At 33.2% G+C, this 15,589-nt stretch overlaps 2 pseudogenes; one reads left to right on the forward strand and one right to left on the reverse strand.

The window, feature by feature from the left end:
- Positions 1 to 6,625: 6,625 nt before the first annotated feature.
- LOC135208162 (uncharacterized) lies at positions 6,626 to 10,896 on the reverse strand (annotated as a pseudogene).
- Positions 10,897 to 14,604: 3,708 nt separating this feature from the next.
- LOC135208163 (uncharacterized) overlaps positions 14,605 to 15,589 on the forward strand; it is a 3,401-nt pseudogene continuing 2,416 nt past the window's right edge.

The following is a 15,589-nucleotide window of genomic DNA, read 5'->3' on the forward strand; positions in this document are numbered from 1 at the left end:
GATCCAGTGCACAGATGAGGTTGTTTTGAAAGAGGCTTTGGCTGAACTACATACTTTATGCTTACACACGGGATTAGTTATTAATGAGAGTAAAAGTAAAATCCAATCACGTTATCCAATTAAAAATGTGCTCTCATTTAATGGGAGGCAATTGGAAATGGTAGGAACTTATAAATATCTTGGCATGTACATTGGCTTTCACAAAAGTATGGATGAGGTCAATTATGTAAGAAATATTTGCCTGGCAAGATTAAGACCTTTGCAGGTGTTGGCTAATAGAGGCAATGGTGCCGGTATACCTGTATTACGAATGATGTACATAAGCACAGTTCGATCAGTTATTGACTATGCATCCCCGGTGCTAATCTGCTATCCGGAGAGAGAATTAAAGAAGTTAGAAATATTACAAAATCAAGTAATGCGTATAATACTAGGCTGTCCCATGAGCACACGCATAGAAATCATGAGAATAGAGTTGAATCTCCCAAGTATCTCCGAGAGAGTTCAAGAAATAGTCTGTGCTGCAGTTATCCGCAGTATAAGGAGGGGTGAAGAGATTTTAAAAAAGGCCATTGATATGATGTCTGGTAACTTTAGGATCTCGAACAGACCTAATGGTTATTTAAGAAAACTATATAGGATATTGTTCAAATATGACGTTGTTAAATATTGTGTTCATTTGGAAAGAGTAAAATGTCCAAAGCCGTGGTTGTGTTGTAGCTTAAATATATGTATAAGTAAGTTGGACTATAAAAAGAGCAAGTGTAATACATGTGTGTTAAGACAATCCTTTCTTAGTAAACTGAATATGTTACCTAGGTGTAATACCATTCATATATATTGTGATGGCTCTGTAAATGGTAATAAAGCTGGTTGTGGTGTGGTTGTTCGTGAGTATTATGAAAATGATATTAGTGTGGATGCAACGCTGTCTAAGAGGCTTGAAGATGAAACGTCATCTACGGCAGCAGAGTTACATGCTATACATGAGGGCCTCAAAATGATTGTTAATAAAATAAAGGATATATTTATGTTTGTTGATTCGCAAAGTGCTTTGCTAGCCTTAAATAGCAAAACTCCCAGTAGTAGCGAGGTGGTTGTGCTCTGTAAAGGATTGGTTTGTCGGCTTCAGGAGAAAGGACTGACTGTAAAGTTCTTTTGGGTTCCATCTCATATTGGTATTTTATTAAATGAAGTTGCTGACAATCTGGCCAAGGAAGCCACACGAAAGCCTTACATTGACATAGAAACCTCTATGAGCCTAAATAGAATAAAAAGAGGAATGAGAATGAAAAGAGAGGTCTGAGGGACAGAAAAGGCTATAAAGGTTTTGGAAGAGGGCAGCGTCAGTATGGGGCATTATTTGTTTGTCACTGAAAACACTAAAGTTACATATGGTAAGGTACTTTCGAAAGTTGATACTTTTGTTATGAGAATGAGGTTGGGGTATAATTATTGTTGGCAATATATGGATGGTGATGGTATACCCTGTAGATTATGTGGTGAAGCATACTCGCATACTCTGCATCATTATATGTTAGAATGTGATAACCTTACGGAATTTAAAAATGTTTCTATTAATAATGTTACTGAGCAAGTTTGTTTTGTCTTGAATGATAATTTCACAAAAAGAATTGTAAATAGGTTCCAAGGTTTTCTTGGAATAGATAAATTTTTTTGAATTTGAATTTGAATCCTTAAAGCCAGTTAGCCCGGGAGCCAAAGCTCTGAGTAAGGGAACGAGCGGGGGGAGGGGGGGTTGTAGGTTATGAGGGAGGGAGATGACCCTTATGCCAGGATGACGTCGTGTACTTAGGCGCAGCTAGTAATGAAAAGGAAGTCATAACAAAGAAGAACAAGGCCTATTTCTTGAAAATAAAATAGCTTGTTTTCAATGCTAAAAAAAGGAGGCTATTTCTGTCTCCTTTGTCTGTTATGTTCTTGAAGTTTTCAACTTTATCATAATTCATAAGTTTTTTATCCTATTAGTTTCATTAAGTACTTGTGCTTTTGCAGATAAATTCAGGGTATATCGGTCCAGCAAACAAGAATAACGTAGCTACCCTTTCCCACATCAACGGAACATCATTATTTTGCCAAATAATGTGGCTACATTATTCAGCTGTCTGCAAATTATTATTAGATTTAGATACACACACACATGGATATATATATATATATATATATATATATATATATATATATATATATATATATATATATATACATTATATAATATTCATTATTTAATATTCATTATTTAATGCACGGTAAGACCAATTTTAGCTCAATTGATAACCGCATGTCAAAACTTAAATTATGTAACATTACAAATAAGGAAAATGCTTGATTTTTTCAAAATAAACAATATAATTACATAATTAGTATACAATAGAACTTGAGTTACACCTTAGTGACCCCAATGCTTCTTCTAATTATTAGATTAAATGTTCAGCACTTCAAGCATCAACTATACTGGAAAACATTTCGACCTCGATAAAGTAAACACGTCCCACTCTGTCTCACTTCTAAAGAATTATTTTGAAAGTTGAACATAAAAAATGCTTCTTCCCAGAAAGAAAAACATTGTATTCCATTTAAACGGAGCTACCTCTGGTTTCACGTACCTTTTCCTGGAACACCCGTAATTCCAGTTTTAGTTCATGGATTCGATTCACTTTCTCATCTTTAGTATAACCCCAAAAGTACTGATAACCTCGTTCACATAACCGGTACCATTCATTCTAGGCCTATCTGACTCCCATGAAACCCTTCATTTGTAAAAGAAAAATGAATAAAAAAATAAAAAAAACATTCCAAATTTCCTTATTACAGTTAGCTGACTGGCGTAGATCATAGTCGCTTGGCACATAGATTGCATCATATGAAGAAGACGTGTTGCAATTAAACCTGAAAAATGAAATAATTGAATTATACTTCAATACTTTGACATATTCTAGAAAGGTTTTTTTTGTTCCCGTGAGCTTTACTTGCATAAACTGTTCTAATTGTTTATCAGTGTACTAGAAGGAAATCTGGTCCCAGTACTTAATTACAATGGTTTGGTTTCATTATGTCTTAAGGTTTTGCCTTACAAAGCTTTATTTAGATACAATTTGAAAACGTTAACTCATTCTCCTCTCTAAACTAAAATTGCTGTAAAGTGAGCCAGGCCTTACTGTGTTACCTAACAGCAGTTTCTGAGAAAAGACAAATGACTATTGACTATCTCCCAGACAGCAAACAAAAGCAAAATAACCTCGTCGCCCTGGGCGAGGCCGCAGTGTTGCCAAAACGCGGAGAAACGACCAAAAGTGCAGAGAAGATTTGAGTGGGAGTCTTTGAATGCTGTAGCTGTAGGTCCGCATATTGTATTTATGTTATTGAAACTTTTTTTCCATTAATAAAAGCTAATTTAAATTATAACTGTTTCATTAACCACACTACACATATTCAATATTTCTTTAAAATACTAATATTATTAAAAAAACGAACCATTCTCACTAGTCTTGAGTGTTTACGCCCCAATATCATTTAAGATGGTCAATTTTGACAGCAGCAGATGACGTAACCCAACGTGATGTCCTACAATGTATTCATTCTTTAGGTCCAGCAATCTTCAATCTGCCCTCGTAATTATATATGTAGGTTAGTAAAATTTGGTTAATTTGTAAATTAATCTTAGGGCGAAGACTTAGTCATGTTTAATGAGTATTTATTTTTAGAAAACAAGTGCAAATGTTTTAGGCAATTGCATAAATTGAAGTGATTCAACTGATTATAACCGAATAAGTTTCGATACCAGTATACTAGCCTCAGGAAGTGGTGTATTAATTAAGATCGTGTATTTTCTTTCTATTAATGTTTGTTGCTGAAAATTGGACCATTTATGATGTGCTCTTTTCCATTTTCTTGAAACTCATAGCCCTGAATAGGGCATTCGTTTGGCTTAGGATTGCCATATATATACCATAAAACATGCATAATATGCTGTCCATTCTCCTGGGGAAATATCTCATTACAAAATATCAGGATAATAAAAGGTGGCATAGACCTACATGTTTAATATCGTTTTTTAAGCCTAAACCTATGTTATATATTAGGTTGTTTATCATCATTATTACTTCAGCAAAGGTTCTGATTTAACATACTGCATATTACATAAAGTGACAAATGTGGTTTAAAAAAGAAAGGAAAGAACAAACTTCGCGGCAACCCTGGGCGAGGCGACACTCAAACATACAACAAAATGATTGTAATTCTTTACGTGCTTACACTTCAACCTTTTTGAAGGTAAGCAACTAAAAAATATTAAAGAAAGAAGACTGGATCTGCATGATTCGTCAACTCTACGACCACGAACCATGTTTATTTGATTGACTTTTCGGTAAATACAGAAATGTTATGCTAAACCCAGCTAAAATTTTAAATGTTTTGCTAATTTTTGAAAATATATTAAAGAAGTTTTAAGTATCGATTTAATTTTAATCTTTAACACTAATGGTTGAACAAAAGGAATTTAAAAATCGAGAAGAAAATTAGTCCGTGACAAAAGCAATGGGGCTCAAAAGGACTTCGGGAAAACAATCTTCGGGTATGATGGCAACATCCCTCAATTTAGTAATACAAAAAAATTACAGCAGTATTTCAATCCACCTGTCCACTCACTCACTAATGCTGGGTTTAGGTAGACATGGCAATACCATAAATAGAGGATCAATAATATTTAGAAGTGTTAATATCTGACACTAGTACCACGTAGCTCGGAGTTCTTCCACCAGGGCGGCAAAGCAGAGCCTTGCAGCCATCATTATTATTATCGTTAAATTATTATTATTAAAGCAGCTTAACCAGACCACTGGCTATGAAAACAACAGAAACTGCGAATACTAAATAGATCATTAGTTTTTCTTGTTAGCAGTATATAGTATGTTTTTTGTGTTAACATGTCTTATATAGTTAGCATATTATTGTGGCTCATAAGTGCAAAGGTGACTTCTATTTTATAATTGCAACATTATGATAAAATGTGCTACATATTATGAAGTATAAACGATTTTGTCCATCATTAAAATGGTACTGATTGTGTCAACAAGTCTCTTCTATTATCTTTACTGATTCAACCAAATCATAAAAAACAAATTCTATTACGCTATTCGATGTAGAAAATAGTTTTATTTTTGGGGTAACAAATCTTGGCTAAATGTATGTTACCATCGGACCATATGTGTATAGACTGGTAACACACACACACACACACACACACACACACACACACACATATATATATATATATATATATATATATATATATATATATATATATATATATATATATATCATTTGAGCTACAATGTCCTTTAATATCTAATTCGCTCTGCCTCGGAATTGATATATTTTCATATATGTACCGAGGGGGAATTTTTTAGTTGATAATAATTTCGTCCCCCATGGGATCGAACCACCGTCCAGTTGGACGGGGAACGAAATCAGGATCGGACAGGATCAACCTAAAAAATTCCCCCCAATCGGTACATATATGAAAATATATCAATTCCGAGGTAGAGCGAATTAGATATTAAAGGATATTTGTAGCTCAAATGATTTATATGAATCACGGTGATGTGATAAATATTCATATATATATATATATATATATATATATATAATATATATATATATATATATATATATATATATATATATACATACATATATATATATATATATATATATATATATATATATATATATATATATATATATATATATATATATATATATATATATATATATATATATATAATATATATATATATATATATATATATATATATATATATATATATATATATATACATATATATATATATATATATAAATATATATATTTATATATATAATATAGATATATATATTATAATATATAATATATATATATACTATATATATATATATATATATATATATATAATAATTAACACACATACACTGTAGCTTGGAACCTTCAGCTAGATTTATCCCTCATTCTATTCATTTAGTTAGATGTTATAGTATCATTTAGACCTTTTTCTAATAATAACGTAATTTCCAATAAATGAATATGGGTTCTGTATGGTTAAAGTTCTAGAATCGTTAAGCCAAGAAGAAAAAAATAATGGCCTATAAGAATAGCAACAACAAGGAAAAGATTCTTGGTCCTGCAAGCACTAGTGATTTAACAGGTATTTCCATTTAGTCCTTTTTTGAAGAACGATCTCAATCTAATTAAATAGAAATCAAAATTACTTTCTTATGGTAGCCACCTTTTAACAGTTCTCTGTATCGTTCCAAAGCCCTAAAGAGAGAGAAATGTAGGCCAGCCTTTTTCTGTCGATGGTTTGTTAACAAAATGCTTTCCAGTAATTGAGATACACACGAATTAGAATCCAATATCTTTTCCTGCCACTAGAGCAGATCTCAGAACAATATCCCAAAATACTTTGTCCATTAATGATTAACTTACCTGGAGAAAAATGACGGGTTCTTACAGTCACTCAACAAGAGGGAACCAGAGTAGTACTGTGAAGCCTTAGTACTACAGTGCGTTCCCTATGCAGTCTAGCACCCGGAGCTTCACTGATGCTCAGTAGGGAGATGGAGATTCCGTGTCACTGTCTCTCTTTGGATATAACGAAGGTCTCAAGACGTTATCCTCGATACCTTTGAGAGACGAAGCGTCTCCTGGCAGAGAGAAGGAACAGTTGGCCGACTGAAGATTACGGTCGCTTTGCGCATAGATTGCATCATTTGAAGAGGACTTGTTGCAATAAAACCTACAAAATGAAATAAAGGTATTATTCTTGAATACCTTGACATATTCTAGAAAGGTTTTCCTAACTTCAAATGTACTACAAAATATATATTCACATATTTTCTGCTGCCTGACATCACTTTCATGATAATCTTTTGTTCCCGTGAGCTTCACTTGCACAAACTGTCTAATTGTTTATGAATGTTCTAGAAGCAAACCTTGTCCCAGTACTTGATTACAATGGTTTGGTTTTATTGTCTTATGGATTTTTCTACAAAGCTTTATTTAGATACAATTTGAAATCGTTAACTCTTTCTCCTCTCTAAACTAAAATTGCTGTAAAGTAAGCCAGGCCTTACTGAATTTTTGATTACTAAACTCTGGACCTTAATATTACTGAAAAGAACATTTATGTCAAAAAGCTTTAAAATTTTGGGAATATCTAAAACCCTTCATCATAGGGTAATTTTAGAATGTTATGCTAACTTAATTCAAGTTTGTCATTAGTTGAATAAAATTTTTTCTAGCTCTTTTCCATGCCACATCTACAAAAGTCCTTGGGTATTTTGTTTCAATGCAATATCATAAATAGTTTTAATCTCAGCATCAATAAACTGCAGGCTACAGACACGTAAAGCCTTTAGGAAAATCCCAGAAAATACAGAGAATTAAACATTTTGATGGTGATTGGAGTAGTAATGAACAAAAGAGGCAATGTTAGTTGATTTCCAAAAGACTGAAAAGGGGAAATTTCTATCATTTCTATGGACAGTTACATCAAGAAAATTCAAATTACAATTTCTTTCTTCCTCTACAGTAAATTTTATAGAAGGAACTTAATTATTGAGATTATTAAGGAATTTCTGGAGATTTTCGTGAACTGGCCAATTACAGAAAATATCATCCACATACCTAAACCATATAACTTTCTGGGGCAAAATTCTTGGTAAGAGTTTTGGCTCAAAAAATTCCATGGAAATATTGCTAAGGACAGGAGATAAGGGATTACCCATAGCCATGCCAAACTTTTGTACAAAAAATTCCCCATTAAAAAAAAATTTACTATCTTTGATACATAACCTTAAGAGACTAATGAGGTTTGCTACATTTAAGGGAATGTCATGACGTTCTAATTCATCCTCCAAATATTCAAGTAAATAATCTACAGGCACTTTTGTAAATAAAGAGACAACATCAAAACTAACCATATTAAAATCAAAATTAAAATTTAAACTATTCAATTTGTTTATAAAATCAACATTGTTTTTAACGTTCGTGTTAGAAATGTTTCCTACCAAAGGTGTAAGAATTTTTACAAGCCATTTAGATAAAATATACGTAACTGAGCCCACTGAACTAATGATTGGTCTGATAGGGTTATTGATTTTATGTGTCTTGACTAAACCATACATATAAGGTAGGGAGGCGCATTGCGGTGTAAACTGTTTAATTAAATGGTCCAAGCCCTTCAAAATGGATTTTATTTGTTTATTAAAATGGGAGTTCACTGTGTAGGATCAGACCTCAGTTTCGTATAAGTATCAGTATCATTTAGCAATGTCATTATTTTACTTACCTAGTCACTTTTATTCATTATTACCACTGCATTAGATTTATCTGCTTTTGTCACTTTCAAGCCTGGAGAAATTAGGGGGGAGAAGGTTTTCTCATAGCACTATACACAATACCTTTAAAAATATTGATATCATCAGGGCATAGGTTTTGATTAAATTTTTCCAAATAACAAAAGGATTTTGAAATGTCGACACAGTCCAGGTTACCATTAGATACACAAAAGCTTAAACCATATCCCAAAGCCGCTGCCGTAGCACTAACCACTGGTTTGTCTGATAAATTAATCATGAAGTCCACGTTGGCATGCTTAGTCCAGTCGCTTTCAGCAATAAGATTCTTCAGCTTGACTTGAAGCAAAAAGTGTGATAAAGTCTATTACGGACAGACCGATAAATCTCTTTCACAACGTCTCAAACAGGACCAATATTCTGTGAGAACTGGGCAAATATCGAATGCATTATTCGTACATATGAGAGATTTAGATCATCCTATTAACTGGAGTCAAGCAAGAGCCTTAATCCCATGTAATGACACAGTTAAAAGGAATATCATTGAATCTTGGTTCATCAAGTCAAATAATGGAAATGTTCTAAATTTAAGTCTTGGTTTATTTAAACTTGATGCTTTCATAATGAAAAAAGTTGTAGATAAATATAAGCAACAAAATTAATATATTCAGTTTTTACATGTTTTGGACTGTAAAGATACTTTGTAATTTCGGTTAGGGTCAAATCTGTTTAGGTATGTGACCGAGTGATATCCGATAATCCTGGATTATCTCTTTTAATTTTTACCCTTTTGACAATTAACCATCTGGTATTGTTGATCTTGACGCAACGGATACCATTGCCTCTGATGGCTTAAACTTGTAACAACTTCCTTATTCCCTCACTGCCTCTGAAACGAAAGTTAATGCTTGAGTTGATTGTAAACTAAGGTTATTTCTCATATCAGTTTTTATTAAATTCAGTTTCGAGAAAAGTCTTTCAGCATCCGTTTTTGTTATTGGCAATGATATAATTTGTAGAGCAAACGTAGCAAGATTTTTGAATTGGTGCACATTATCTTCTTTAATTTCTCCTAGTGTTCTATAAAAGTTAATAATATTATTACACTGTTCTGACCTGAGTTCTGCAGGTAGGGAAATGCTGTCGAGATTTCTCCACTCATTGTCTAAATCTTGGATATTCATTCCCCTTGTAAATACGGGGTACAATTTCAGTAAAAGGTAATAATGTTAGTAATATGGACCTCGTGTTGATATCAAGGAGTTTATCTGGATTAAAGAATGAAGCCATATGCCATAATGGATGTTTTAAGTTAAATCTTTTCTGTAACTCCATACACATTTTTATCATGAATGATCTGCACCTATACCTTACATGGTTTAAAAATGGTTGATGTCTGTAGTGTTCGGTTTGAAGTAGCCCATGCACTGCTGCCCCTAAGTAGATATTGTTCAAAGGACACATTTTAATTTTTTTTTTTTTTTTTTCAAGATTATGGTCAAAAGATATTAAAGTCTGCTTTTTTCAACAAGGTTTCTTACGGCAGAAATATAGCAACATCGTCTTATACAACCTACTTATTTCAAAATGTAATAAATGAATAGTTGGAGTCTGCCTCTGAGACATTAGATTTAATGCATTAAATGTAGGCAAAATGAAGTTGAGAAAATTGAAATAAAGATAAATTGAAGGGTCGTTCATGTCTTTAACAATCAAGTCTACTACCTGAGTTTTTCCTCTGATTCTTTCTTTATAAAATATTCTTTCAGTGCCTTCCACTGTTCTAAAACTCTTCCAACTGCTTGGTGAAAGGAGAGCCAGCGTGTCTGGCATGCATGGAGGATTTTGTGGGGTTTTAACTCAAAAATACCTTGAAATTGCTTGAATTCATATTTCCTCTTTGCACTGTGTGCAAAGTGAGTATAGACATTGCGTATGAAATCCTCGCATTGCCCAGGCAGGGTTTTCGCAGCCTCTGAAGAACAAAGATTAATTGAATGACAAATACATTTAAAAATTGTAATCCCAGGGAGTGTTTCCTTTAGCCTACTGCTCAGGGAGTTAAATGCACCCATTACATTTGGAGTACCATCTGCAGCGAATCCTATGAAGTTACTCAGAGGAATCTGATGAGCCTCTCATATTCCCATAAGTTTTTTGAAAAGTACTTCCCCACTAGAACCAACGTTTTCAGCATTACCTTCATAAATATCAATTAGGTCTAGCATTCTAGTCTTAATAGTACAATTTTTAGAGTCAAAATACTTAACTATAATAGTGAGGAACTTGCTTGCAGTGATGTCAGTTGACTCGTCTATGATAATGGAAAATCAATTGCTCTTTAATTTTTCAACTAAATCATTTGTCATACAGGTACATAGGTTTTTTTGTTATTTCAGTGCATTTAGTTCTTTTCATTTGTAGGCCTTGTGCAATTACCGAATCTGGAAACATTGTTTTACATAAGTCAATGAGATGGTCGGCAATCAAGAATGGCAGGTTGTGTTCTGCAATAAAGCAAATCAGCAAGATTGTTGTCAATTTTATCTGGTGTTGCACATTAGGCCTATGGAGGTCTTCGTCTTTCTGGGTCTGACTGGCTTCACTGACGAGATGAGTGTTGGTTGTCTGTTGAATTAACACAAGTTATAAAAAATTCATGCAGTTTGTATCATTTTCACAATTATCAGCAGTAAATCAAATTAATACAGTAGAAGAATAAAAGTGATTGTTTCCTTTACCTTGTGCCGTTTGATAGTCGTCAGTTCTGCAAGAAACTCTTTCTGACAAATATTGCAGAATGCTTTGGTGGGATCACCCTCTACCCTGGATAACCAGGGTTTAAACTCCTCCGTTAATAGCCAGTCATCCCGCAATTTTCTTTTGTTAGCCATAGCTGCCTTTTGGAGGAATAATACAAAAGATTTATTGAGTAGCCTACTATATCATTATTAATTATTTGCATAATGATATGGTTATGATGTATTATGTTAATCGTTGACACTTACCCTTGTCAAGAAGAAGGATGTACGGTGAAGTGCCGGTGGAGTGTGATTGACGTCTGTTGTAGGCCTAGGCTAACCTCTGGTTCAATTCCGAGGTTATTTGTCTTATTTATCACCCTTATTGGATTAATACCACACAAAAGACACAGAATTTTTTTTAACGTTAATTTTATGATTTAACGGTTAGAATGCGGAAACTTTAATGGTTAGAATGCGTATTTTCCAATGTAGAATTATTTTCCGTGACGTAAAAAAAATCCACGTCAGTGACGTCACTACTTTAATATAAAGTATTATTGACGAGGAAAAGTAAAAGATTGCAATAAAATTCATTTCTATAAATAAGCAGGATATGTTTTATAGCTTTATTTTCATAATAAAACGTAAAAAGGCAAAGTGAAGAATTTTTTTCTTCAGTGCCGTGGAATTTTATTTCACAGCGACGTGGCCTCTGGTCGGAAAAGCCACGGATGTCACCAGAAAGCCACACAATTCGACGAAATTCCTCAAAACGGCAACCCTGGGCGACACTCAAACATACAACAAAATGATCGCAATTCTTCACGTGCTTACACTTCAACCTTTTTGAAGGTAAGCAACTAAAAAATATTAAAGAAAGAAGACTGGATCTGCATGATTCATCAACTCTACGACCACGAACCATGTTTATTTGATTGACTTTTCGGTAAATACAGAAATGTTATGCTAAACCCAGCTAAAATTTTAAATGTTTTGCTAATTTTTGAAAATATATTAAAGAAGTTTTAAGTATCGATTTAATTTTAATCTTTAACACTAATGGTTGAACAAAAGGAATTTAAAAATCGAGAAGAAAATTAGTCCGTGACAAAAGCAATGGGGCTCAAAAGGACATCGGGAAAACAATCTTCGGGTATGATGGTAACATCCTTCAATTTAGTAATACAAAAAAATTACAGCAGTATTTCAATCCACCTGTCCACTCACTCACTAATGCTGGGTTTAGGTAGACATGGCAATACCATAAATAGAGGGTCAATAATATTTAGAAGTGTTAATATCTGACTCTAGTACCACGTAGCTCGGAGTTCTTCCACCAGGGCGGCAAAGCAGAGCCTTGCAGCCATCATTATTATTATCATTAAATTATTATTATTAAAGCAGCTTAACCAGACCACTGGCTATGAAAACAACAGAAACTGCAAATTCTAAATAGGTGATTAGTTTTTCTTGTTAGCAGTATATATATATGTTTTTTTTTTGTGTGTGTTAACATATCTTTTATTGTTGCCATATTATTGTGGCTCATAAGTGCAAAGGTGGCTTCTATTTCATAATCGCAACATCATAAACCTTATATATGCAACATATTATGGAATTAAAACGATCTTGCCCATTATTAAAATGGTAATAATTGTGTAAACAAGTTTATTCTATTATTTTTACTAATTCAACCAAATCATAAAAGACAAATTGTATTATGGTATTCGATGTAGAAAATTTTTTTTTTTTTTTGGGTAACAAATCTTGGCTAAATGTATGTTACCATCGAACCATATGTGTATAGGTTGGAAACACATCTATCTATCTATCTATCTATATATATATATATATATATATATATATATATATATATATATATATATATATATATATATATATATATATAATATATATATATTATATATATATATATATATATATATATATATATAGATAGATAGATAGATAGAGTGTTTCCAACCTATACACATATGGTTCGATGGTAACATACATTTAGCCAACATATATATATATATATATATATATATATATATATATATATATATATATATATATATATATATATATGTATATATATATATTTATATATATATATATATATATATATATATATATATATATATACATATGTGTATACACATGCACACACACACACACACACACATATATATATATATACATATATATACTGTAGCGTAGAACCTTAAGCTAGATTTATGCCTCATATTCGTTTTGTTATATGTTATAGTATCATTTAGACCTTTTTGCAATAATAACATAATTTCCAATAAATGAATATGGTTTCTGTATGGTTAAAGTTATAGAATCGTTAAGCGAAGAAGAAAAAATAATAGCCTATAACGATGGCAACAACAAAGAAAAGATTCTTGGTCCTGCAAGCACTAGGCTTAGCCTAGTGATTTAACAGGTATTTCCATTATTTAGTCCTTTTTTGAAGAACGATCTCATTCCAATTAAATCGAAATCAAAATTACTTTCTTATGGTAGCCACCTTTTAACAGTTCTCTGTATCGTTCCAAAGCCCTAAAGAGAGAGAAATGTAGGCCAGCCTTTTCCTGTCGATGGTTTGTTAACAAAATGCTTTCCAGTAATTGAGATACAAACGAATTAGAATGCAATATCTTTTCCTGCCACTAGAGCAGATCTCAGAACAATATTCCAAAAGACTTTGCCCATTAATGATTAACTTACCTGGAGAAAAATGACGGGTTCTTACAGTCACTCAACGAGAGGGAGCTGGAATAGTACTGTGAAGCCTTAGTACTACAGTGCGTTCCCTATGCAGTCTAGCACCAGGAGCTTCACTGATGCTCAGTAGGGAGATGGAGATTCCGTGTCACTGTCTCTCTTTGGATATAACGAAGGTCTCAAGACGTTATCCTCGATACCTTTGAGAGACGAAGCGTCTCCTGGCAGCGAGAAGGAACAGTTGGCCGACTGTAGATTACGGTCGCTTTGCACATAGATTGCAATTCTTTACGTGCTTACACTTCAACCTTTTTGAAGGTAAGCAGCTAAAAAATATTAAATAGGAAGAAGACTGGATCTCCATGATTCGTCAACTCTACGACCACGAACCATGTTTATTTGATTGACTTTTCGGTAAATACAGAAATGTTATGCTAAACCCAGCTAAAATTTTAAATGTTTTGCTAATCTTTTAATATATATTCAAGAAGTTTTAAGTATCGATTTAATTTTAATCTTTAACACTCTAATGGTTGAACAAAAGGAATTTAAAAATCGAGAAGAAAATTAGTCCGTGACAAAAGCAAAGGTGATCTCGCTCCATCAGGTAAGGATGAGTCTGGACAGAGCTCTGGCCGACAACGGACGTGCGTTTTTTGTTGCTCCGGCGCCTTGTTGGCTGTTCTGCTGGTTATAAGCAATTAATTGCTCTTTCCATTACATTGGACCTTGTTCAACGTGTTGCCTCACTATGGCAACCAAGGATGCTGTAGGAGACGTTGAAGAGGATCTGGCTTTATCGACTAGTGAAACAAGTGAAATCAATTATGCTTCTACATCTAGGAGGAGAAGGAAAAAACCGAAGAAAACAAAAGTCAGTGAGATGGAAGTAGCTGAGAGTGATGGAAATCTTTTAGTCAATAAAAGACTAAGAACAGTGAGTAGGAAAGTTGTGAATAACAATACTCGTTCAAGTTTGATAGTTGATGATTCTACTGGTGGCCCTAGTACTACATGGCAGTCGAGTATCATTGTGGGTAATGGTCATGCAGCCAATAATGAAGGACCAAGTTCAAGGAAGTGTTTGTATTTTCCCAATGCACTGGAAATGGATTATCATGACAAGATGCAGTGGACGGTAAGACTTTATAAAAAACATCCAAATTTTGAAGTATTGTGTAAGGAAGGTAAATATAGACCATATATAACAGTTAAAGGATGATATGCTGTGAATTTATTAACATCCACTGGCTTTGAAAGACATTATTTGTTTGGAAAACCTAAGGATGATGGGAAGTATACTAAGTTATTGTGTTCGGTTACCCTTTATGTATGGATCCAAATGATTTATTGGTAGATGAAAGGGTTGGTTGGGCTAACCGACGTGAGGTTAAGCAGAAAGGTGAAACTAGTCTAAAACCACAGGTGATAGCACTTATAAAAGGTGAGGTTCCAGAGAAAATATTTGTTCCCTGTCTTGGATATAAACGGGTCGATTTGTTTAAGGAAAGTCCTATGTTATGTTTTAAATGTAGCAAATGGGGTCATTTTGCATATAAATGTGAGAGTAACTTCAAATGTAGATATTGCAGCAAAAGTCATGACTCAAAAGAATGTTTGGATAAAATAAAAAATAATGTTAAAATTGTTCCAAAATGTTGCAATTGTGGAGGTGACCACAATGCTAGTTCTTGGTTGTGTAAAAAGAGGCCAGTTATTGGTGTTAAACTCCAAGT

Source organism: Macrobrachium nipponense, chromosome 35 (assembly GCF_015104395.2).
Source record: "Macrobrachium nipponense isolate FS-2020 chromosome 35, ASM1510439v2, whole genome shotgun sequence".
In the NCBI taxonomy this organism is placed as follows: Eukaryota; Metazoa; Arthropoda; class Malacostraca; order Decapoda; family Palaemonidae; genus Macrobrachium; species Macrobrachium nipponense.